The 23,698-nt window shown below is 38.1% G+C and overlaps 2 pseudogenes; one reads left to right on the forward strand and one right to left on the reverse strand.

Annotated features, from left to right (window-relative positions):
- The window catches only part of LOC115506801, a 93,012-nt pseudogene extending 89,007 nt beyond the window's left edge, over positions 1-4,005 (reverse strand).
- A 1,020-nt stretch (positions 4,006-5,025) lies between these two features.
- Positions 5,026-19,919, forward strand: LOC115506802 (annotated as a pseudogene).
- Positions 19,920-23,698: the final 3,779 nt, after the last annotated feature.

The following is a 23,698-nucleotide window of genomic DNA, read 5'->3' on the forward strand; positions in this document are numbered from 1 at the left end:
AATATATGTTTAGTCCATCTGGTCCCGGGTGTCACTCAAAGCCACTGTTTCCTTTTTGATTTTCTGCTTAGATGATTGCCCCATTACTGTAAGTGGGGTGTTAAAGTTCTCTACTATTATTTTATTATTATCTATGAGTTTCTTTTGTTTGTTATTAACCAATTTATATGTGTTTTTCCAAGTTGGGGGCATAAACATTTACAACTGTTAGATCCTTTTGATGGATAGACACCTTAGTTATGATATAATGCCTTCTTCATTTCTTGTCAGTCTTTCTTTTAAAATCTAGATTGTCTGATATAAGTATGGCTACTCCAGCTTTCTTTTGGTGTCTGTTAGCATGATAAATTGTTCTCCATCCCCTCACTTTCAATCTGCAGATATCTTTAGGTCTGAAATGAATCTCTTATAGGAGGCATATAGATGGTTCTTGTTTTTTTTTTATCCATTCTGATAGTACGTATGTGTTTTGATCTGACCATTTAGTCCATTTGCTTTCACAGTTATTATTGAAAGATAAGAAGTTAGTGCCATTGTGTTACCTGTAAAGTTGGTATTTCTAGTGATGTTCTCTTCCTTTCTAGTCTTTATTGCTTTTGGTATTTTTTCCCTCACTCAAAGAGTCTGCTTTAATATTTCTTGCAGGGCTCATTTAGTGGTCATGAACTCCTTTAGTTTTTGTTTGGGAAACTTTGTCTCTTCTTCTATAACAGAAAATCACAAACAAAATGGCAATATTAAATCATTCCCTATGAACAATTACTTTAAATACAAGTGGATTAAACCCCCAATCCCTGGAAGAAAGGATTAAAAAAGAAGATCCAAAAATAGGCTGTTTATAAGAAATTCACTTTAAATTTCAAGATATAGGAGAAGATGATGGTGGCCAAGTAGGATCCTAGGCTTATCTCAGCCCACAAATGCAACTAGATAACTATCAAGTCACACTAAATACCTCATAAATTGACCTGAAGACTGACAGAACAAACCCCAACAAACTAAAGAGAGACAAGAAGTCACATTCAAGAAAGTAGGAAATGTGAACACATATGGTTTAGGGAAGAAATGGATCATGGGTGCTCAGGAGGGGAGGTAGCTGTGGTCATGGAGAAGGGTGTAATAGAAAGGAGCATACAGAGGAGTGCACAAGGAGAACATTTCCCCAAAGCCATTGGTTTGGAAAATGAGAAGGGCTGAATTTCATGAGTTCTTTCAAACAGCAGGGCTTAAAGCCTGGAGACTTAATGGTCAGCAGGCTTGTCTGGGATAAAGCCTGGAAAGCACAGCCTTATTCCTGGAGAGAAGGCAAGAAAACAACTTGGGGGCATAGAGTGTGGAAACAGTGATCTGAAGAATGCCTGGGGACCACAGGAGGGAAATCATTCACTATTCTAGGAGAATTTCAGTTAGCAACAACACTCACAGAGATGCCTTACTGGATACAAGGTGATGGCTGGTGCCATTTCCCACCCCTGACCTTCAGCATAAGCACAGGGCCACCAGAGGAAAGCAGTTCAGCATGGACACTGGCTGCCTAAATTGTTTACACCAATTCTCACGTCACTGTGCTCTGACGGGACTGTTTTTCTCAGTCAAACTCAGTCTCAGCACAGTGAGCCCCTCCCCTGGAAGACTAGCACTAGACCATCATGTATCATAACCAGAGAGTTCTGCATGGCCTCAGTTCTAGTGGAAGTAGTTTCAGGTCTCATTTCACAAGCATACCACAGCACACCTTATCAAAACTTGCCATGTTTGGACCAGGGACAAACTTCCCACAGCAGGCAAAGAGAACTTCTGCAGATGACTGGCCAAAAAGATAGAGCAGCCTGAACACAACAGCAGACCACAAACAGTGCACACCAGAGACACTCTCTGAAGCTCCAGGCCCTGGGCAGTACATGACTTCTTCTTCAAAAGGCCATTACTTTCAGGAGCAAGAGACATAACTGGCTTTTCTAACACAGAAAAGAAGGGAGAGACTTAGATAAAATGGAAAGCCAGAAGAATTTATCCCAAATGAAAGAACAAGGTAAGGCCACGACCAGAAAACTAAGAAAAACAGATGGAAGTAACATGCCTGATGGAGAATTTAAAGCAACAATTATAAGAATATTCACTGGGTTTGAGAAAAGAATAGAAGACATCAGTGAGACACCACAGTGATAAAAGAGTTTAAAAAGAATCAGTCAGGGGGAGGAGTTAAGATGTCAGAGCATTAGGGGGCCCCTATGCTTGCCCCATTCCTTAAAACAGCTAGATAAATATCAAATCATTCTTAACACCCAAGTAATCTATATGAATGCTGAGAGAAAAAATTGCAGTTTGTTCATGGAAGGTAGGAGGTGTAGAGACATGATTCTGGGAAGAAAAGAACCACAGGTTCTGTAGAGCGGTGGGAGCCTTGATCACAGAGAGAGGAAAGAGAAACAGAGAGAAGGCATTGTGCAGGGATTGCACAAGAGAAACACTTCCCCAAAGCCACTGGCTGGGAAAATTATAGCGGCTGATTATTTCAAGATTTTACAACCAATGGAGCTCAAATATGGAAGCTTTAGAAGTCTGAGCCACAGGTTTGTGGAGCCTGGTTGGCATACTGGTGCTCCTCTAGGGAAGGAGGACAGAGACCCTGGGGTGGACAGAGTGATTTGAGGACCCCATTGGTTGCACTGGGAGACACAGCTCCCCTTCTTAGAGTGCATTTGGGAGATGTGGCATGGCCTCTCGGAAATAAAGAGCTAGTGGGTGCCAATGTGCTGCTCCAATCATTGCCATAGGAACAAAAACCCCTGCTGATGGCAGCAAGCTGGGTGCCAGCTTTTTGCTGGGCTTTACCATAAACTCCAAGCCCCTGTATGATTCTACAACTTTTTGTGGAAAAAACCATCACCAGCTACAGCGTGATGAGACCCTCCCCCAGAGGATCAGTGCATGTTTGTGCCACACAACATCCCTCAAATTTGGAATTTTGAAACCCAGCCATTATGCCTGAGATAAAACACAGGAGTACTGTGCCATGTGACAGGCAAACAGCTTGGATACAGACAGGGTAAAGGTAGAAATCTGACAGAAGCTGTGGATACAAGAAGAGACATTGTTCAGAAGGAATCGAAAATATGAACAGATCCATAAACAGAAAAGAAATTCAATCAGTAATCAATAATCTCCCAACAAATAAAACTCCAGTTGGGAAAATTGGACAGACATGTAGAAGAATTAACCTGGGCCACTTTCTTACACCATACACAAAAATAAACTCAAAATGGATGAAAGACCTAAATGTAACAGGAAACCATCAAAATCCTAGAGGAGAAAACGATCAAAAACCTCTTTCACCTCAATCACAACAACTCATTAGTGGACATGTCTCCAGAGACAAGGGAAACAAAAGCAAAAATAAACTATTGGGACCTCATCAAGATAAAAAGCTTCTGCACAGTGAAGGAAACAATCAACAAAACTAAAAGGCAACCGATGGAATGGGAGAAGATATTTGCAAATGACATATCTGATAAAGGGTTAGTATCCATGATGAGCAATGATTCAAGAATTCTTAATAAGATACTAGCAAATTGAATCCAACAGTACTTTAAAAGAACTATTCCAGTCGGTTGGGCTTCGACTTCAGCTCAGGTCATGATCTCGCAGTTCGTGGGTTCAAGCCCCGCGCCGGGCTCTGTGCTGGCAGCTTGGAGCCTGGAACCTGCTTCGGATTCTGTGTCTCCCTCTCTCTCTGTCCCTCCCCCACTTGCGTTCTGCCTCTCTGTCTCAAAAATAAACATTAAATTTTTTTTTAATTATTCCACACAATCTAATGGGATTTATTCCTGGACTGCAGGGGTGCTTCAATATTCATGAGTCAGTCAACACGATGCACCATATTAATAAAAGAAAGGGAAAAAAACATATCTTCTCAATAGATGCAGAAAAAGCATTTGACAAAGTACAACCTCCATTCTTCATAAAAACCTTCAGCAATGTGAGGATAGATGGAACATACCTCATCATCATAAAGGCCATATATGAAAGACCCACAGCTAATATCATCCTCAATGGGGAAAAACTGAGAACTTTTCCCCTAAGGTCAGGAACAAGACAGGGATGTCCACCCTCAGCATTGTTATTTAATACAGTACTGGAAACCCCAACCTCAGCAATCAGACAACAAAAAGAAATAAAAGGCATCCCAATTGTCAAGGAAGAAGTCACATTCCCATCACTCCCACATGACATGAGTGACATGACATGTTGAAAACCCAAAAGACTCCACCAAAAAATTACTAGAACTGATACACAAATTGAGAAAAATCAGTGTACCAAAACCTGTTGCCTTTTCTAGACACCAATAATGAAGCAGCAGAAAAAGAAATCAAGGAATAGATCCCATTGTAATTGCACCAAAAACAATGAAACCTAGGAATAAACCTAACCAATGTGGTAAAAGATCTATATTCTGAAAACTACAGAACACTAATGAAAGAATGGCACAATGGCACTAATTGATGATGGCACAATGAAATGTAAAAACATTCCATACTCAATGATTGGAAGACAAATATTGTTAAAATGTCAATATTACCTAGAGCAAGCTACATATTTAATCAAATCCCTATCAAATTACCACCAGCATTTTTCCCAGAGCTAGAACAAACCATCCTAAACTTTTTATGGAACCACAAAAGACCCTTAATAGACAAATAAATCTGAAAAAGAAAACTAAAGCTGGAAGCATCATGATTTGGGACTTCAAACTATATTACAAAGTTACAGTCATCAAGACAGTATGGTACTGGCACAAAAACAAACATAGATCAATGGAATAGAATAGAAAACCCAGAAATGGGCCAACAACTATATGGTCAACTAATTTTTGACAAAGCAGGAAAGAATATCCAATGGGGAAAAAAAGACAGTCTCTTCAACAAATGGTTCTGGGAAAATTGGACAGCAACATGCAGAAAAAATGGGCTGAGCCAGCTTGCACGCCACACACTGGGTATTCTCTTCTTCCTGTGCTGGTTAGCTATGGCGGTGGTGAAGACTCTGAACCCCAAGGCCAAGGTGGCCAGAGCTCAGGCGGCACTGGCAGTCAACATTAGCACAACCCCGGGGGCTGCACTACGTGCTGAGGACCAACTTGAGGACTAAGGGCACCATGAAGATGCTTGTTTCTGGTGCTGGAGACATCAAGCTTACTAAAGATGGCGATGTGTTGCTTTATGAAATGCAAATTCGACACACAGCAGCCTCCTTAATAGCCAAAGTAGCAATAGCCCAGGAGGACATAACTGGTGACATAACATTCAATGTCCTAATCATTGGAGAACTACTGAAACAAGCAGATCTCTACATTTCTGAAGGTCTTCATCTTAGAATAATAACAGAAGAATTTGAAGATGCACTGGAAAGGGCACTTCAGTTTTTGGAACTAGTCAAAGTAAGCAAAGAAATGGACATAGAACACTTCTAGATGTGGCCAGAACATCTCTACGTACTAAAATGCATGCTGAACTTGCTGATATCTTAACAGGGGCTGTGATGGGTTCCATTTTGTCCATTAAAAAACAAGATGAATCTATTGACCTCTTCATGGTTGAGATCATGGAGATGAAACATAAATCTGAAACTAATACAAGGTTAATCAGAGGTCTTGTTTTGGACCATACGGCACGGCAATCTGATATGAAAAAAAAAAAAGAGTAGAAGATGCATACATCCTCATGCATGCATACATCCTCATGCAATGTGCCATTAAAATATGAAAAACAGAAGTGAATTGTGGGTTTTTTACAAGAGTACAGAAGAGAGAGAAAAACTCGTAAAAGCAGAAAGAAAACTCATTGAAGATAGAGTTAAAAAAATGCTATAACTGAAAAATAAAGTTTGTGGTGACTCAGATAAGGAATTTGTTGTTAATAGTCAAAAGGGAATTGACCCCTTTTCCTTAGATGCTCTTGCAAAATAAGGCATAGTAGCTCTGTGTAGAGCTAAAACAAGAAATACGGAAAGGCTGATTTTTGCTTGTGGTGGAGTAGCTCTAAAAATTATTTTGTTGATCTAAATCCTGATTGTTTGGGACATTCAAGCTTGTCTATGAGTTTACATTGTGAAAAGAGAAATTCACCTTTACTGAGAAATGTAACAATCCTCGCTCTGTCACATTATTAGTCAAAGGACCAAAAAAGCATACATCATTCAAATCAAAGATGCAAAAGAGATGGCTTGAGGGCTGTTAAAAATGTTACTCATGATGGCTGTGTAGTTCCAGATGCTGGTGAAATGGAAGTAGCAGTGGCAGAATCCTTGATTAAATATAAGCCCAGTGTAAAGGGCAGGGTCCAACTTGGAGTGCAAGCACTTGCTGATGTATTGCTCATTATTCCCAAGGTTCTTGCTCAGAACTCTGGTTTTGACCTTCAGGAAACACTAGTTAAAGTTCAAGCAGAACAGTAAGAATCAGGTCAACTTGTGGATGTGGACTTGAACACAAGTAAGCCAATGGTAGCAGCTGAAATAGACATATGGGATAACTATTGTGTAAAGAAACAGATTCCTCATTCCTGCACTGTGATTGCCACCAACATTCTCCTGGTTGATGAGATCATGCAGCTGGAATGTCTTCTCTAAATGGTTGGATTGAAGCTTTCCTTGTGTCATCGGTATCATTAAGACTACAGGGTGATCCTAAGAATATAGCTATGGAATTTTCGTCCAAGCTTCAAATGATTTTCAAAAGCATTTTCTTTTTCCATATGAAAAAGAAAACATTGGCACTCAAGTTCTGAAATTCTGAAATTATAATTACAATATTTTTTAAAATTTCACTGCACTGCACACACATTAAGCAGGCTGTTTTCACCCAATGAACAGGATGCTTTGCTTTAGCTTCAGTGATCTAAAAGTATTATGTTAGACAAGTGTACGTTATCTACCTTGTTATTAAATGTTCCTTGAAAAAAAAAACTTTAGTGGCTTAATAATTTCTTCTAATGGATGATTTTCAATTTATCCAATAGCTCCCTACTGTCACACTTGTAAGTTTTTATGCAAATATAAATAATACTTAAAGTAACTTAAGATTTTGAAAGCATCCATGTTTCTTTAGTATAAATTCCTATGAGTAAAACTATTGGATCATTTGTTTGGACTTTTAATGCTTTTGAAGTACCTTTGCTAAAATGCTCCCCAGAAAAGTTGTACTGGGCAGAAAAATGGGTGAAGTATAGGCAAGGGTGTTGAATAAACTGAAAGTATGAAGAGAGAAAACTATAAATAGAGGAGACAGAGGTAAAGACACCATTAAAGGCATGGGGGTTAGAGGATAGGAGATTTTCACGTAGAATGTGTTTTCACACTCCTGCACCCGTGCTTATCCTGAAATACCCATCCATCCCAAACTCTCCAGTGCCATCTTTCTCTCACCCAAGTTACGATCTTTCCCATCTGTTTCCATAAAATTGTTTTCATAGTTGGTATATCTCCACAGCCCTTGACAGTGAAGTTGTGTGCTGCAAAGCTTTGTATTTTTGAGGCTTGGCAGTTGCCTACAATGAATGTGCAATAAATGTTAAAACGAAACCTTTTTAAAAATGCAGAAAAATGAAACTGGACCACTTTCTTCCACCATACACCAAAATAAATTCAAAATGGATGAAATACCTAAATGTGAGGCAGGAAACCATCCAAATCCTAGAGGAGAACATAGGCACCAACATCTCTGACCTTGACTGTAGCAACCTCTTACTAGATATGTTGCCAGAGTCAAGGGAAACAAAAGCAAAAATGAACTATTTGGATTTCATCAAGATAAAAATATTCTGTACAGCAAAGGAATCTATCAATATGACTAAAAGACAGCCTATGAAATGACATATATGATAAATGGTTAGTGTCCAAAATCTATAAAGAACTTATAAAATTCAACACCCCAAAAAACAAATAATCCAGTGAATAAATGGGCAAGAGACATGAATGGACACTTTTCCAAAGAAGTCATCCAGATGGCTAACATACACATGAAAAGATGCTCAACATCACTCATCATCAGAGAAATAAAAATCAAAACCACAATGAGATACCACCTCATGTCTGTCAGAATAGCTAAAATTAACAACTCAGGAAACACCAGATGTTGGCAAGGATGTGGAGAAAGAGGAACTCTTTTGCACTGTTGGTGGGAATGCAAACTGCTGCAACCTCTTTGGAAAACAGTATGGTGGTTCCTCAAAAATTTAAAATAGAGCCTCCCTACAACCCAGCAATTGCATAACTAGTTATTTATCCATAGGATAAAAAATGCTGATTTGAAGGGGTGTGTGCACCCCAATGTTTATAGCAGCACTACAAACAATAACAAAAGTATGGAAAGAGCCCAAATGTCCATCAACTGATGAATGGAGAAAGAATATATATATATAATCACTCAGCCATCAAAAAGAAATCTTGCCATTTGCAATGACATGGAGGGAGCTAGAATGTATTATGCTCAGTGAAGTAAGCCAAAGACAAATACCATATGACTTCACTCATGTGTGGAACTTAAGTACCAAAACATATGAACATAGGGGAAGGGAAAAAAGAGACAGAAGGAAGCAACCATGAGACTCTTAACTATAGAGAACAAACTGAGACTTGGTGGATGGAGGCGGGAGGGATATGGGCTAAATGGGCAATGGGCACTAAGGAGGGCACTTTAATTGTTGTGATGAGCCCTGGTGTACTCATCCCAATGAGTGTCCTCCTTAATACCCATTACCCATTTACCCCATCCCCCCACCCAAGACCCCTCCAGGAATCCTGAGTTTGTTCTCTATATTTAAGAGTCTCCTGTGTTTTGTCCTCCTCCCTGTATTTATATTGTTTTTGCTTCCCTTCCTTTATGTTCATGTTTTGTACCTTAAATTCCATATATTCATGAATTCATATGATGTTTGTCTTTCTCTGACTAATTTCACTTAGCATAATAAACTCTAGTTCCATCCATGTTGTTCCAAATGGCAGGATTTCATTCTTTTTGATTACCCAGTAATATTCCATTATATATATATATATCACATCTTCTTATATGTATAATATATAATATATATTTATAATATATATAATTTATAATATTAATATAATTATAATAAATTATAATTTTATATAATATATAATACATTATATATAATATACAATACATTATAATTATAATATAATCAATATAATTATAATGTATAATATATAATTTATATAATATATATAATTATATAATATATAATCATATGTATATGTATATATCACATCTTCTTTATCCAGTCATCTGTCAATGGACACTTGGGTTCTTTCCATACTTTGGCCATTGCTGATAGTGCTGCTATAAATATTGGGGTACATGTGCTGCTTCAAAACAGCACACCTGTATCCTTTGGATAAATACTTATTAGTGCAATTTCTGGGTTGTAGGGTGGTTCTCCTTTCAATTTTTTGAGGAACCTCCATACTGTTTTCCAGAGTGGCTACATCAGTTTGCATTCCCACCAGCAAGGCAAAAGGGTTCCTCTTTCTCCGCATCCTCATCAACATCTGTCATTGCCTGAGTTGTTAATTTTAACCATTCTTACAGGTGTAAGGTGGTATCTCATTGTGGTTTTGATTTGTATTTCCCTGATGATGACTGATGTTGAGCCTCTCTTCATGTGTATGTTAGCCATCTGGATGACTTCTTTGGAAAAGTGTCTATTCATGTATATTTGCCCATTTCTTCACTGGATGATTTGTTTTTTGGGTGTTGAGTTTGATAACTTCTTTATAGATTTTGGATACTAACTCTTTATCTGATATGTCATTTGCAAATATCTTCTTACATTCCATCAGTTGCATTTTAGTTTTATTGATTGTTTCCTTCACCGTGCAGATTTTTATCTTCATGAGGTCCCAATAGTTCATTTTTGCTTTTGTTTTCCTTGCCTGCAGAGACGTGTTGAATAAGTAATTGCTGCTGCCAAAGTCAAAGAGGTGTTTTCCTGCTTTCTCTTCTAGGACGTTAATGGCTTCCTGTCTTACTTTTAGGTCTTTAATCCATTTTGAGTTTATTTTTGTGTATGGTATAAGAACGTGGTTCAGGTTCATTTTTCTGCATGTCCAGTTTTTTCAACACCGTTTGCTGAAGAGACTGTCTTTATTCCATTGGAATATCTTTCCTGCTTTGTCTAAGATTAGTTGGCCATATGTTTGTGGGTTTATTTCTGGGTTTTCTATTCTGTTCCATTGATATGCGTGTCTGTTTTTGTGCCAATAACATACTGTCATAATGATTACACTTTCATAATACAGCTTGAAGTCTGGAATTGTGAGGCCTCCAGCATTGGTTTTCTTTTTCAACATTATATTAGCTATGCAGTCTTTTTTCTGGTTCCATACAAATTTTAGGATTGTTTATTCTACCTCTATGAAGAATGCTGGTGTTATTTTGATAGGGATTGCATTGAATATGTAGATTGCTTTGGGTACTATTGACATTTTAACAATATTTGTTATTCCAATCCATGAGAATGGAATATTTTTCCATTTTTTGTGCCTTCTACAATTTCTTTCATGAGGTTTCTATAGTTTTCAGTGTATAGATTTTTCACCACTTTGGTTAGGTTTATTCCTAGGTATTTTATGGTTTGGGCACAATTGTGAATGGGATCAATTGCTTGTTTTTTCTTTCTGTTGCTTCATTATTGGTGTATAGAAATGCACCTGTTTTCTGTGCACTGATTTTATACTCTGTGACTTTGCTGAATAGGTCAGTTCTAGCCATTTTTGGTTGAGTCTTTGAGTTTTCCATGTAGAGTAGCCAGTCATCTTAGAAAAGTAAAAGTTTGACTTCTTTGACTATTTGGATGCCTTTTATTTCACTTTGTTGTCCAATTGCTGAGGCTAGGACTATGTTGAATAACGATAGTAAGAGTGGACATCTCTGTGGTGTTACCCTTAGGGGGAAGCTCTCAGTTTTTCCCATTTGAGGATGACATTAGTGGTGGGTCTTTCACATATGGCTTTTATGATCTTGTGGTATGATCCTTCTATCCCTACTTTCTTGAGGGTTTTTATCAAGAAAGGTGTATTTTGTCAAATGATTTCTCTGCATCTATTGAGAGAATCGTGTAGTTCTTATTCTTTCTTCTATTAATGTGATGTATCACATTGATTTGCAGATATTGAACCAGCTGTGCATCCAAGGTATAAATCCCACTTGGTCATGGTGAATAATTTTTTTAATGTATTGTTGAATCCAGTTGGCTAATATCTTGTTGAGGATTTTTGCATCCATGTTCATCAGGGAAATTGGTCTATAGTTCTCCTTTTTAGTGGGGTCTTTGTCTGGTTTTGGAATCAAGCTAATGCTGGCTTCATAGAAAGAGTTTGGAAGTTTTCCTTCCATTTCTATTTTTTTGGAACAGCTTCAAGAGAATAGGTGTTAACTCTTCCTTAAATGCTTGGTAGAATTCCCCTGGAAAGCCATCTAGCCCTGGACTCTTGCTTTCTGGCAGATTTTTGATTACTAATTAAATTTCCTTACTGGTTATGGGTCTGTTCAAATTTTCTATTTCTTCCTGTTTCAGATTTGGTAGTGTATATGTTTCTAGGAATTTGTCCATTTCTTCCAGATTACTCATTTTATTGGCATATAATTACTCATAATATTCTCTTATTAATGTTTTTATTTCTGTTGTGTTGGTTGTGATCTCTCCTCTTTTATTCTTGATTTTATTTATTTGGGTCCTTTCCTTTTCCTTTTTGATCAAACTGGCTATTGGTTTATCAATTTTGTTAATTCTTTCAAAGAACCAGCTTCTGGTTTCATTGATCTGTTTTAATGCCTTTTTGGTTTTGATAGCATTAATTTCTGCTCTAGTCTTTATTATTTCCTGTCTTCTGCTGGTTTTGAGTTTTATTTGCTGTTCTTTTTCCAATTCCTTAAGGCGTAAGGTTAGAATGTGTATCTGAGATCTTTCTTCCTTCTTTAGGAAGGCCTGGATTGTTATATACTTTTCTTTTATGACCATCTTTGCTTCATCCCAGAGGTTTTGGGTTGTGCTGTTATTATTTTCATTGACTTTCATATACTTTTTAATTTCTTCTTAAACTGCTTGGTTAGCCCATTCATTCTTTAGTAGGATGTTCTTCAGTCTCCAAGTACTTGTTACCTTTCCAAATTTTTTCTTATGGTTGATTTCGAGGTCCATAGCTTTGTGGTCTGAATCTGCATGGTATGATCTCAATCTTATTGTACTTACTTAGGTGTGACGATTTGTGTCCCAGTATATGGTCTATTCTGGAGAATGTTCCATGTGCACTGGAAAAGAATGTATATTCTGCTGCTTTAGGATGAAATGTTCTGAACATATCTAAGTCCATCTGGTCCAGTGTGTCATTCAAAGCCATTGTTTCCTTGTTGGTTTTTTTATTAGATGGTCTGTCCATTGCTGTGAGTGGGGTGTTGAAGTCTCCTACTATTATGGTATTACTATCGATGAGTTTCTTGATGTTTGTGATTAATTGATTTATATATTTGGGTTCTTCCACATTTGGCACATAAATGTTTACAATTGTTAGGTCTTTTTGGTGGATAGACACTTTGATTATGATATAATGCCCTTCTGCATCTCTTGATACAGTCTTTATTTTAAAGTGTGGATTGTGTGATATGAGTATGGCTACTCCGGCTTTCTTTTGCTGACCATTAGCACAATAGATTGTTCTCCATCCCCTTATTTTCAATCTGAAGGTATCCTGGGTCTAAAGTGGGTCTCTTGTAAACAGCATATAGATGGATCTTGTTTTCTTATCCATTCCGTTTACTTTATGTCTTTTGATTGGAGCATTGAGTCCATTGACATTTAGAGTGAGTACTGAAAGATATGAATTTATTGCCATTATGATGGTTGTAGAGATGGAGTTTCTGGTGGTGTTCTCTGGTCCTTTCTAATCTTTGTGGTTTTTGATATATATATAATATATATATATAATATTATATATATTGATCTGTATATATATATATATATATATATATATATATATATGATCTTCTTGGATTTTGATGTCTGTGTCTATCCCCAGGTTAGGAAAGTTTTCTGCTATGATTTGTTCACATAAACCTTCTACCCCCTTTTCTCTCTCTTCATTTTCTGGGACTCCTATGATTCAAATGTTATTCCTTTTTAATGAGTCACTGAGATCTCCAATTCTTATATTGTGCTCTTTTGCTTAGCTTCTCTCTTTTTTTTCCTGTTTCATTATTCTCCCTAATTCTGTCTTCTGTATAACTGATTCGCTGCTCTGCTTCATCCATCCTTGCCTCCATGGCATCTCAGTTATAGCATTAATTTCATCTGCATTAGATTTTACTTCTTTTATCTTCACAGAAAGGGATTCTATGCTTTTTTTCAACCCCAGCTGGTATTCTTACTATCGTGGTTATAAATTCTAGTTCAGACATCTTGCTCTTATCCGTGTTGATTAAGTCCCTGACTGTCATTTCTTCCTGTTCTTTCTTTTGGGGTAAATTCCTTCATTTTGTCATTTTGGAGGAAGAAAAAGAATTAATAAAACAGAAAATAAAAATTAAAAAATTAAAAACAACATGAAAACATTAAATAAAGGAAGCTAGATCCTAGGTGTGTTTTGGTCTGATTGTTGGAAGAAGTTTTATAGAATAGAGGAAAAAGGAAAAGAAAGGAAAAGGAAAAAAAGTAAGAAGTTTAAAAATTTAAAAAGATGTATATAATAAAATAGAATAAAATGAAATGATGGAAGTAAAATAAAATTTTAAAATTTACAAAAAATAAAAATATTGCAAAATAATTTTTAATTACAAAAAATAATTTTTTCTCTTTCTGTATCCAAGAAAAAGAAAAGAAAAAGAAATGGGAAAAAAATGGACCAGCAAGCAGAATGAAATCTGAATGAAATTACATACAATTTCCCTTAGAAGTCTATCTAGGAAGCACACTATAGTCTGTACTAAGTACTAAGTACTAGTACTAGTACTAAATACTAAATAGTACTAAGAAATAGTCTGTACTAAGCCTGTACTAAGCAGGAGAGACTTGTGGTGGTCCTCTAAGTCTTGAGCTTGGTTGGTGCATTTGGGCAGGGCTTGGTGTAATGGCTCCATTCTCCACTAAGTGGCGCTGCTTAGCTTACTAGTGTGTATTGGTGTAGCACACATGTGCATGTAGTGTTTGTGCATGTGCGGGAGAGGTGAAAATGGTATTACCAAGCTTCCCAGTCTCCGGTATCAGAACTCTGCACTCTCACCGACCAGCAACCAAGCAACCAAAGACAGAGAGGGAGATACAGAATCCAAAGTAGGCTCCAGGCTCTGAGTTGTCAGCACAGAGCCTGATGCGGGGCTTGAACCCACCAGCCACGAGATCATGATCTGAGCAGAAGTCAGACACTTACCCAACTGAGCCATCCAGTCTTTATTTTAAAATTTAGATTTTCCCCACTTCTACTCTGTTCACGTCCAAGCTGTCAGCCCACCAGCTGACACTTCCCTCCTGAATTATATCTCAGGTGGGGCTGTGTTTCCAAACCATTCACCTCTGAGAGCCCTGTGGCTTGGACCTGCTCTGACTCTCTGGGGGAGGGTCTCATTGAGCAATGACCAGCTGCCTTCTTGCCCCACAGAAAGTTTGTGGTATGGCAATGCAGCAGAGGTTTAGAGATGATAAAACACAACACACATCTGGTACCAAGAATCACCGCCCCCTGGCATTTTTGTTACAATACCAGCAAACATGGCTGTTCTCTGGGCTCTGCTGGGACCTTTGCCTGTGGGGAGGCCATATGGCCTCTACCAAATGCCCTCCTTGAAGAGAAATTGCCTCTCCCTGTGTGGCCCATGGACCCCTCAGACCTCACTGCCTGTTCCTGATGAGTCGTCCTTCCCACCAGAGCACTGTGAAGTACTGAGCTCCAGAATTTCTGACACTGTTTTCCCCTGTTTATAGAGTCCTAATGGTATTGAAACCCTCTTCTTTCTCCTTTCCTGTTCAGTCACTTGTGGGTATTCCCACTCTTTCTCTTTCTCTCCAGCTACTTTCAGGGAGAATGCTTTTCCTGGATGCTCCTCCTTTTCTCTGTCATGTGTCCAAAAATACAGCTCCCTCTCCTCCTCTCTCACCCAGTTTGCCTATCTGTGCCACATACCTGCCAAGGTCTGTGGCTCAAGTTATGAAGATTGTTGGGTTAATCCTCAGGTCAATTTTCTAAGTGTGCAAAATGGTTTGGTACCAATTTACCTGCATTTCAGCGACAAGAGAAGCTAAAAACTTCCATGCTGCTCTGCCATCTTGGCCCCTCCCTTACCTGTTTCTCTCTTTTTTAATGAAGTCTTTATCTGGTTTTGGTATCAGGATAATGCTGGCCTCTTTGAATTAATTTGGAAGTTTTCCTTCCTTATTTATATTTTGGAATAGTTTGAGAAGAATAAGGATTAATTCTTCTTTAAAGAATTAATTCAACTGTAAAAGCATCTTGCCCTGGACTTTTGTTGGTATATATGTTTCCTGGGGCAAGGGCAACCAAGGTACAAATAAAGTATTGGGACTACATCAAAAGAAAAAACCTCTGCACAGTGAAGGGAACAGTCAACAAAACTAAAAGACAACCTACAGAATGGGAAAATACATTTGCAAATGACATATCAAATAAAGGGTTAGTATCCAAAATACATAAAGACTTTTAAAACTCAACACCCCCCAAAAAATGAATAATCCAGTTAAAAATGGGCAGAAAATATGAATAGACATTTTTCCAAGGAAGACATACAGATGGCCAACAGACATATGAAAAGATGCTCAATATCACTCATCGTCAGGGAAAAATAAATCAAAACTACAATGAGATATGATTTCACACCTGTCAGAATAGCTAAAATCAACAACACAAGAAGCAACAAGTGTTGGAGAGGGTGTGGAGAAATAGGAACCATGGTGCACTGTTGGTGGGAATGCAAACTGGTGCAGCCACTGTGGAAAACAATGTGGGAATTCTTCAAAATTTAAAAATAGAATTACTCCATGATCCAATAATTTCAAAAACACTAATTTAAAGTGATACATGCACCCTTATGTTTATTGTAACATTATTTACAACAGCCAAATTATGGAAGCAGCCCAAATGTGTACTGATAGATGAATGGATAGAGAAGATTTGAGATATATACATATATATATATATATATATATATATATATATGTGTGTGTGTGTGTGTGTGTGTGTATGTGTGTGTGTTTGTGTGTGTAATTCAGCCATAAAAAATGAAATCTGTCCATTTGCAACAACATGGGTGAAGGTAGAGAGTATAATGCTAAGTGAAAGACACCAAAGACAAATACCACATGATTTCACTCATATGTAGAATTTAAAGAGTAAAACAAAGGAACAAAGGGAAAAAGAGAGAGAGAGACAGAGAGAGTGAAACCAAGAAACAAATTATTAACTATAAAGAACAAATTGATGGTTACTAGTGAGTGGGAGGGGATGGGGATGGGTAAAATTGGTGATAAGTATTAAATAGCACACTTATCATAATGATCACTGAGTAACATATCAAATCCCTATATTGTACACCTGAAACTAATATAACACTGTATGTTAACTACTGGAATTTTAAAAACTTATTTAAAATTATGCTAAATAAGGGGCACCTGGGTGGCTCAGTCGGTTAAGCGGCCGACTTCAGCTCAGGTCATGATCTCGTGGTCTGTGAGTTCGAGCCCCACGTCAGGCTCTGGGCTGAAGGCTCAGAGCCTGGAGCCTGTTTCCGATTCTGTGTCTCCCTCTCTCTCTGCCCCTCCCTTGTTCATGCTCTGTCTCTCTCTGTCTCAAAAAAAATAAACATTAAAAAAAAATTTTAATTATGCTAAATAAAAGAAGGCGTATACAGAAGGTCACATATAGTTTGATTTCATTTACATGAAATATATGGCATAGGTAAATCCTTTGACACAAAGAGAATTAGTGGTTGCCAGGAGCTGAGGGGACAGGAGAATGAAAAATTGTTATTTAATGGGTATGGATTTTCTTTATATAGTGATGAAAATATTTTGGAACTAGATAGAAGTTATGTTTGCACAACATTGCAAGTTTACTAAATATCACTGAATTGTATACTTTAAAATGGTTAACTTTATATTATATTAATTTTACTTTCATTTAAAAAAGTAAAGCATCAGAAAAACAGGGTGTTAGAGAGACTCAGTCATCCTAAGGACCTCTGATTTATCCAAACATTGAAAGATCATGATTTATAAACAGCAGAAATGTGGTGGGAGATTTGAGGATTGAAAATCTAGAAATCAGGATTCTGACTCCACTATTAATTAGCTTCATGAACTAAGGCAGGTCTTATAACATCTATGAATATCAGTTTTTGTGTTTTCAAAATAAGAAGTTTCAAATTTGCTTCTCTTATCATAAAAACATTTCAGAAGTGTCACCCACAAAAAAAAAAGAGTTCTATAAAAGATGCTTACGCACAAACATACCCATACAACCTTATGGTCTTGTTGGGAGAAACAGAATGAGTCAATGGGTGGGAAAAGCACTTGATGTTAAATGGATAGCTGAATTTAAAATAACCAAATTTGATTCATTCAGAAAGCAATTATTTAGCACCTATTATATGTCAATGTGATAGACACTGAGGATATACAGATAAGTAAGCACTATCTTTTCAAAAGCCATCTAATCTACTGGGGGAGACAGGTAAACAGATAGTTACAGTACGACTAAGGGAAATGATATAGAAATTGATAGGATGCTCTGTAATCACACAGGTGTACCACCTCACTCATTCTGAAAAGATTTATCTTTCCATATGAAATAGTAGAAAAGCAAGTCCAGGGGCACCTGGCTGGCTCAGTCAGAAGAATGAGTGACTCTTGATTCTGGGTCATGAGCTCGAGCTCCACGTTGGATATAGATATTACTTAAAAATATTATTTTTGTTTCCCTTCCCTTATGTTCATCTGTTTTGTCTCTTAAAGTCCTCAGGGAGGGGGGATGGGCTAAATGGGTAATGGGCACTAAGGAATCTACTCCTGAAATCACTGTTGCACTATATGCTAATTTGGATGTAAATTTTAAAAAATAAAAAATTAAAATTAAAAAGATAAATACATAAAAGTAAAATATCAAAAAATAAAATAAAATATTTTTATTAAAAAATATTAGCCAGCCAAAATAATGAGTAGGGAATGTCTGATCCAAGAAGATTAAGACAAAACAAATAGACTTACAAATACTTTAAACAAAATAGTGTCTGTAGGGAACTTTAAGCAGTTCAGTGTTACTGGAACATGAACAACACAAGGAATGGCAACAAACACGGCTTATGAAATAAGCAGGGCCAACATCATGAAGAGCCTTGTGGGTCTTCAAAGGAGTTTAACTTTATCTTAAGGGCAATAAGTAGCCATTGGAGGGTTTCATGTACCCAGAATGCCATAATCAGGATTATATTTTAACATTATTTTGGCAGTATAGAGGATCAAGTGGAGGGGCCCAGTTTAGAAGCAGGAACATTGTTAGGAGATTACCACAGTAGTTCAGATATGAAGTGATGAGTGTTTGAATTAAGGCAGTGAAAATAGAAAAAAGTGGATGAGTTTGAAATATTAGGAGATCAAAACCAGTAGGACTTGCCAGTCGACTTGGATCTGACAAGTAAGAAAAGGAAGTGATTCAAAGATGACTGTAGTTTCTAGGTTGAGTGACTGGATAGATAATGGTGCTACCAAGTGAAACTGAAAACTCAAGAGTACAATCTTTTTTTAGAGATAATATGATGAGTTCCACCTTGGACATGTTAACATTATGCTGCCTATGATGCACATCCAGGTGACAGCTTGGAAATTGTAGCTTAGAGATGAAGTGGGGTACATAGATTTGGGGATATCCAGAATATAAGTGGTAGTTGAAACTTAAAGAGTGGGTGCCTCAGGAGGATATACCAGATGTTCTTTGTAGAATCTTCTGTATACAAGATTAAGAATCCTTTATGATTCCTCTTCTATTGTCGTTACTTTGAAGGAAACCTCCTATAGAAGTGGAAGTGATAAGTTTTAAGAAAGAACTGAACTGAGTGAAAATAACCACCTAATGAGTCATAAATGGAAGACTGTTCTAGATAGGAAGGAAATATAGGCAAGAAAAAAGTAAGTGTAAGATCTGGCAAAACTGGTCTATAGAGTTGGTCAGCTATTGGGACCAGTATACAAAACTCAAACCAAGCCATTTAGGTCTTGATGTTGATACAGACAATACTTCTCCTACCATTGGCCTGCTGTGTTGACACCAGATGCTTCTACCTTGTGGTTCATGACTGGAACTATCAGTGCAGTGACCTAGAAACTATATTTAGAAGGCCATGTGCAAATTTCTCTGCCATTCCTTCACATGGAGGAAATTCACTTGGTTTATTTTTTGAAAGTCTAGAAGGAGTGTGAAGTAGGTTTCTAATTTTGCTCTGCATAAATTAAGCATAAATTAAGATCTTGTTTGGTCAGAATGACTAGTGCCCCATTTTTCCAGAAGCTCCACTCTATTCTCTGGGGTGTTTAACCTCTACTTATTAGGTTATTTTGTTAGCCAGGGGCTCACACTGTGCTTTGCTCTCATTATTCTGCCACTCCCATGGACTAGCTGCTTAAAAGACCAGACAGTGATCTCTGATTCACTCTTCCACCAATTCTATTCATATCTCTTCATTGCCTTTAGGTAACATGACCAAGCACCCCAAAACAGATGTCAAAAGCCATGTGTACTACTCTGGAGTAACAAGTTCCTCCCAGGCCCTGGAGACAGGAAATCCAGCTGTAAGACCTCTCCTTCTGGCCTCACCCAGCAATGGCAGTATAGTTGGGGATGTAAAGCCCTAAAATACTGGCTCTCATGGAGTACTTTGAGCATCAGCAAGGCTGGCCCTATTTGAAGGCAGGGCAGAAAACTACATACAAGTGATTTTCAGAGGAACCAAAAGGCCTCACTCTCCCAAAACATCTCTATTCACCTACCTACACTCTAGTATGCTTGGATTCACTCCTTTTGGTTAACAAACTGTGCCTCCAAAAATGTCCCAGAGGTAAATTGATATAGGAAAGGGGCTCACAACTAAGTATTACATTACCTAGATTCTATCCCCATTTCTGCTATATGAACTTGAGCAAGTCTCTTCCCTTTTCTGGGCCTCGGTTTCCTCAATCTACTTCATAAGTAGAGAACAGATGAGATGATGTCTAAGGGTACCTCTGACCATAAAATTCTATATTAATTTGACCAAAGTTCAAACATAAATATCACCTTGCAGGGGCTACCATTTAATTTTTTAGTATTCATTAATCCATTTGTTTGAATTGACTATATATGTCACTGGGAAAAGAGCCAGGGACATGGATAGGTCACATAAGGGATCCCAAAAACACAGATACCCCTCATGGAAACAAATCCTGAAAGGGCAACCGGAGATTAAAAAGGTCTCATCTTCCTTTTTCTCTGGTTGTCTTATTCCCATCTCACCGTCCTCTATTCCCCACCATTGATCATCTCAGCTGGAAGAAGGTAAAAACCAGGTAGAGGATATAGAGACACATTTGGGAAGATAGGTATGACCATCCAGGTTGAGGCAGCAAGACAAAATCCTAGATTATTTTCTAAAGAGGTCCAGATTGAGGACTTATATACAGCAACCCCAGGGTGCGCTACCTTCGAGAATCAGATGGTGGTTTTCCCAAAGGGAAGTGATGGTGTTTTCAGAGACTTAGGAAAGCAACCACTATGTGATCTCTTTTTTTAGAGAGGAATGAAAGATGAGAGCTTAAAATCCCAGATACTCTACCCTGGATGACAGAGGGAAGGGGTCCTATAATGATAAGTGAGGCTAACATTTATAAGCACTTACTATGTGTCAAGTAATATTCTAAGTGCTTCATACAAATTGAAACAATCCTTATAACAATACTAAAAAGCAAGTGCTACTATTATTCCCACTTTATAGATGAGGACACTGAAGCACAGAGAGGCTAAGTAATTTCCTTAAATTTACACAGCAAGGAAAGTGTAGGTCCTGGATATAAACTCGGACAGTCTGGCTTCAGGTCTTATGTTCTTAACCAAACTATAGAATGTAAGTATATTTTCTAATGTTACAGGTCAGAGCTGGTAAGATCCTTAGGGACAATTAAATACCATCCCTTTATTTTATACATGAGGGAACTGATCCTGAGAGAAAAAGGAACTTGTTGAATGTCAAACAGTGAACAAGTGAAAATATAGGAGAGCTAGAGCCAGAGACCTGATCTGCTGACTCCCAACCAGTGTTCTTTCTACTATTGCTTCTGATCCTTTGTTTGATCTCTCACTTGAACTGCCTCCCAGCTGACATTGCCGACTTGGTCATTCCTACACTTTATCTGACAAGAGTAGAGGGGCAGACATTTTTGTAGTACTTTTTTTTTAAATATAAATGAAACTAGATCTGGCTCCAATCAAGCATTTTCCAAATGATTAGGTCCCTAAATTCCAATATCACCTCTGTGGGGGTTACTGATAGAATATAAAACTAATAATTTCCATCCATAAAGACATCAACACCCTACCATGCCAAGGCTCAAACCTTCTAAGCAGATGAGTGTTCAATGATGTATGAGGCCTGCCTTGTGCTCATACAGATCCATGGATTAAAATCTGAACTTTATAAGGGTCATTTGTGAAAACCAATACTGAGCCAAACTGGAAAAATTTTGGCTGATTCATTGAGAAGTGATGAGTAGAGCTTGTGAAAGTGGAAAATACTGTTGGGCAGTGGGCTCTGGATGTAGTGAGGTTAGACTGGTTTATAATGCCAACAATGTGAGCTGGCCAGTGGCAAAGAGATAGACAGCCTAAGTTCTCCCAAGGCCCAAGCTACTCTTCTTTTGGTATGGAATTGTTAATGGCTCACTGACTCAAGTGTTGAATTTCACAAAGCCATCCTCCCCACCCAATTCCTCACTCCAACCTTCCAATGGATGTGGGAAACAAAAGTCTCCAGTATAGATGGAAAGTTTTAAATGCCTCTTGTGAGTTGAGCCTTCAACCCACATTAGGCAGTCTGTCCATTACCCCATTCTTTTATAGGCCACTGGGCTAAGCACACAACACTGAGTCTAGTGAAGCAGGGCACCCTCCCTGAGGGTGCCCTGAGATCGGGGTCCAAGAGCTTTGGAAAGTCACAAGAGTCAAAGAGAAACCTTTTTCATACAGGGGAGGACAGTGATATCAAGAAGTTGATTGATGTCCCAAAGCAGTATTAGAACCACTTTCTATCTCATTCAGATTTTTTACTGTATAGGCTTGGCACAAATCCTTCCTACAATAAAGGTGGAAGAAGTGGCTGATTGTGAAACAGGTGTGAAGAGAAATACAAATAATGCTCACTGCATTCACTCACTCATTTATTCATTCATTTAACCGGGCAACCACTATTATTTACCTACTATGTGTAAAGTATCATGTAAAATAGATATATATAAAGCAAAGGCTCATTCTTTCAAACTTACAAGCTCACATGCACAAGGATACATGGCGTATACACATCCCCAAACACTACTGAGTTGCACATAGAAAATGCTTTTAAATTGCATAAAGGAGATAAGGAAGATAGGAAGATGGTGGAGTGAGAGAACCCTAGAGAAAGCAGTGAAGATGTCAGAAGAGTAGAGTGACCCTAAGCTTGCTTCATATCTCAAAAACAGCTAGACAAATATCAAATAATTCTCCAAGAAATTGATCTGGAGACTGAGAGAAAAAGCTACACAGTTACATGTAGAAAAAAAAGACCACTTTATGAAAGGTAGAGTTGCGGGAAGTTGATTTGGGGAAGAAAAGAACCATAGGTGCTGTGGAGGGGATGGAGCCCTGAGCAAGGAGAGAGGAGTTAGAGAGAAATAGAGAAAATGTGAAAAAAAAGGATGAAAACATGCACAGGAAAACTATTCCCCAAAACCACTGACTGGGAAAACAAGAGAGGTTCAATACTGCAAGTTTTTTATAAGTAGCTAAGGACTAAAGTCTGAAGTTTTAGAGGTCCATGCAATCCATACGGTTGTACCTGACATGCTTAGTGGTGCTCAAGTGAGGAAGGAAGACAGACACCCAGGAGCAGGCAAGATGGTCTAAGGATCCCTTGGGTTGTATGGGGAGAACAAGTTCCCCTTGTGGAGTGCATTTGGGAGAGGGAGCACTGTTCCTCTGAAGACAAAAGACCTTGAAAGCACCACTGAGCTGCCTCATTCACCAGTATAGGAATAAATACGCTGGCTGAGGGCAGCAAGCCTTGGTGCCAGGTTTCTGCTGTGATTTACATAGACTCCAAGCTGCAGCATGGTCACACAACCATTTTCTTGGACAAACTGGCACCCAGACACAGTGAAACAAGACTTTCTCCCAAAATATCAGCACTGACCCCAGCTGCAGGGGTCTCTGAAATTTGGAGTTTTGAAACCCAGCTGAACCGGAAGTAAAATACAGGAGTACAGTGCTGCCTGACAGACAGACAGCTCTGACACAGACAGGGTGAAGGCAGGGATCTGACAGAAGCCAGGGACATGGGGGTTGAGGATTTTTTGTGCTTCTATGAAGGCTCGCTGAGGAATTGCAGACGTGAGCTCCCCAGTCCAGC

This window comes from Lynx canadensis, chromosome X, assembly GCF_007474595.2.
Source record: "Lynx canadensis isolate LIC74 chromosome X, mLynCan4.pri.v2, whole genome shotgun sequence".
Lineage (NCBI taxonomy): Eukaryota > Metazoa > Chordata > Mammalia > Carnivora > Felidae > Lynx > Lynx canadensis.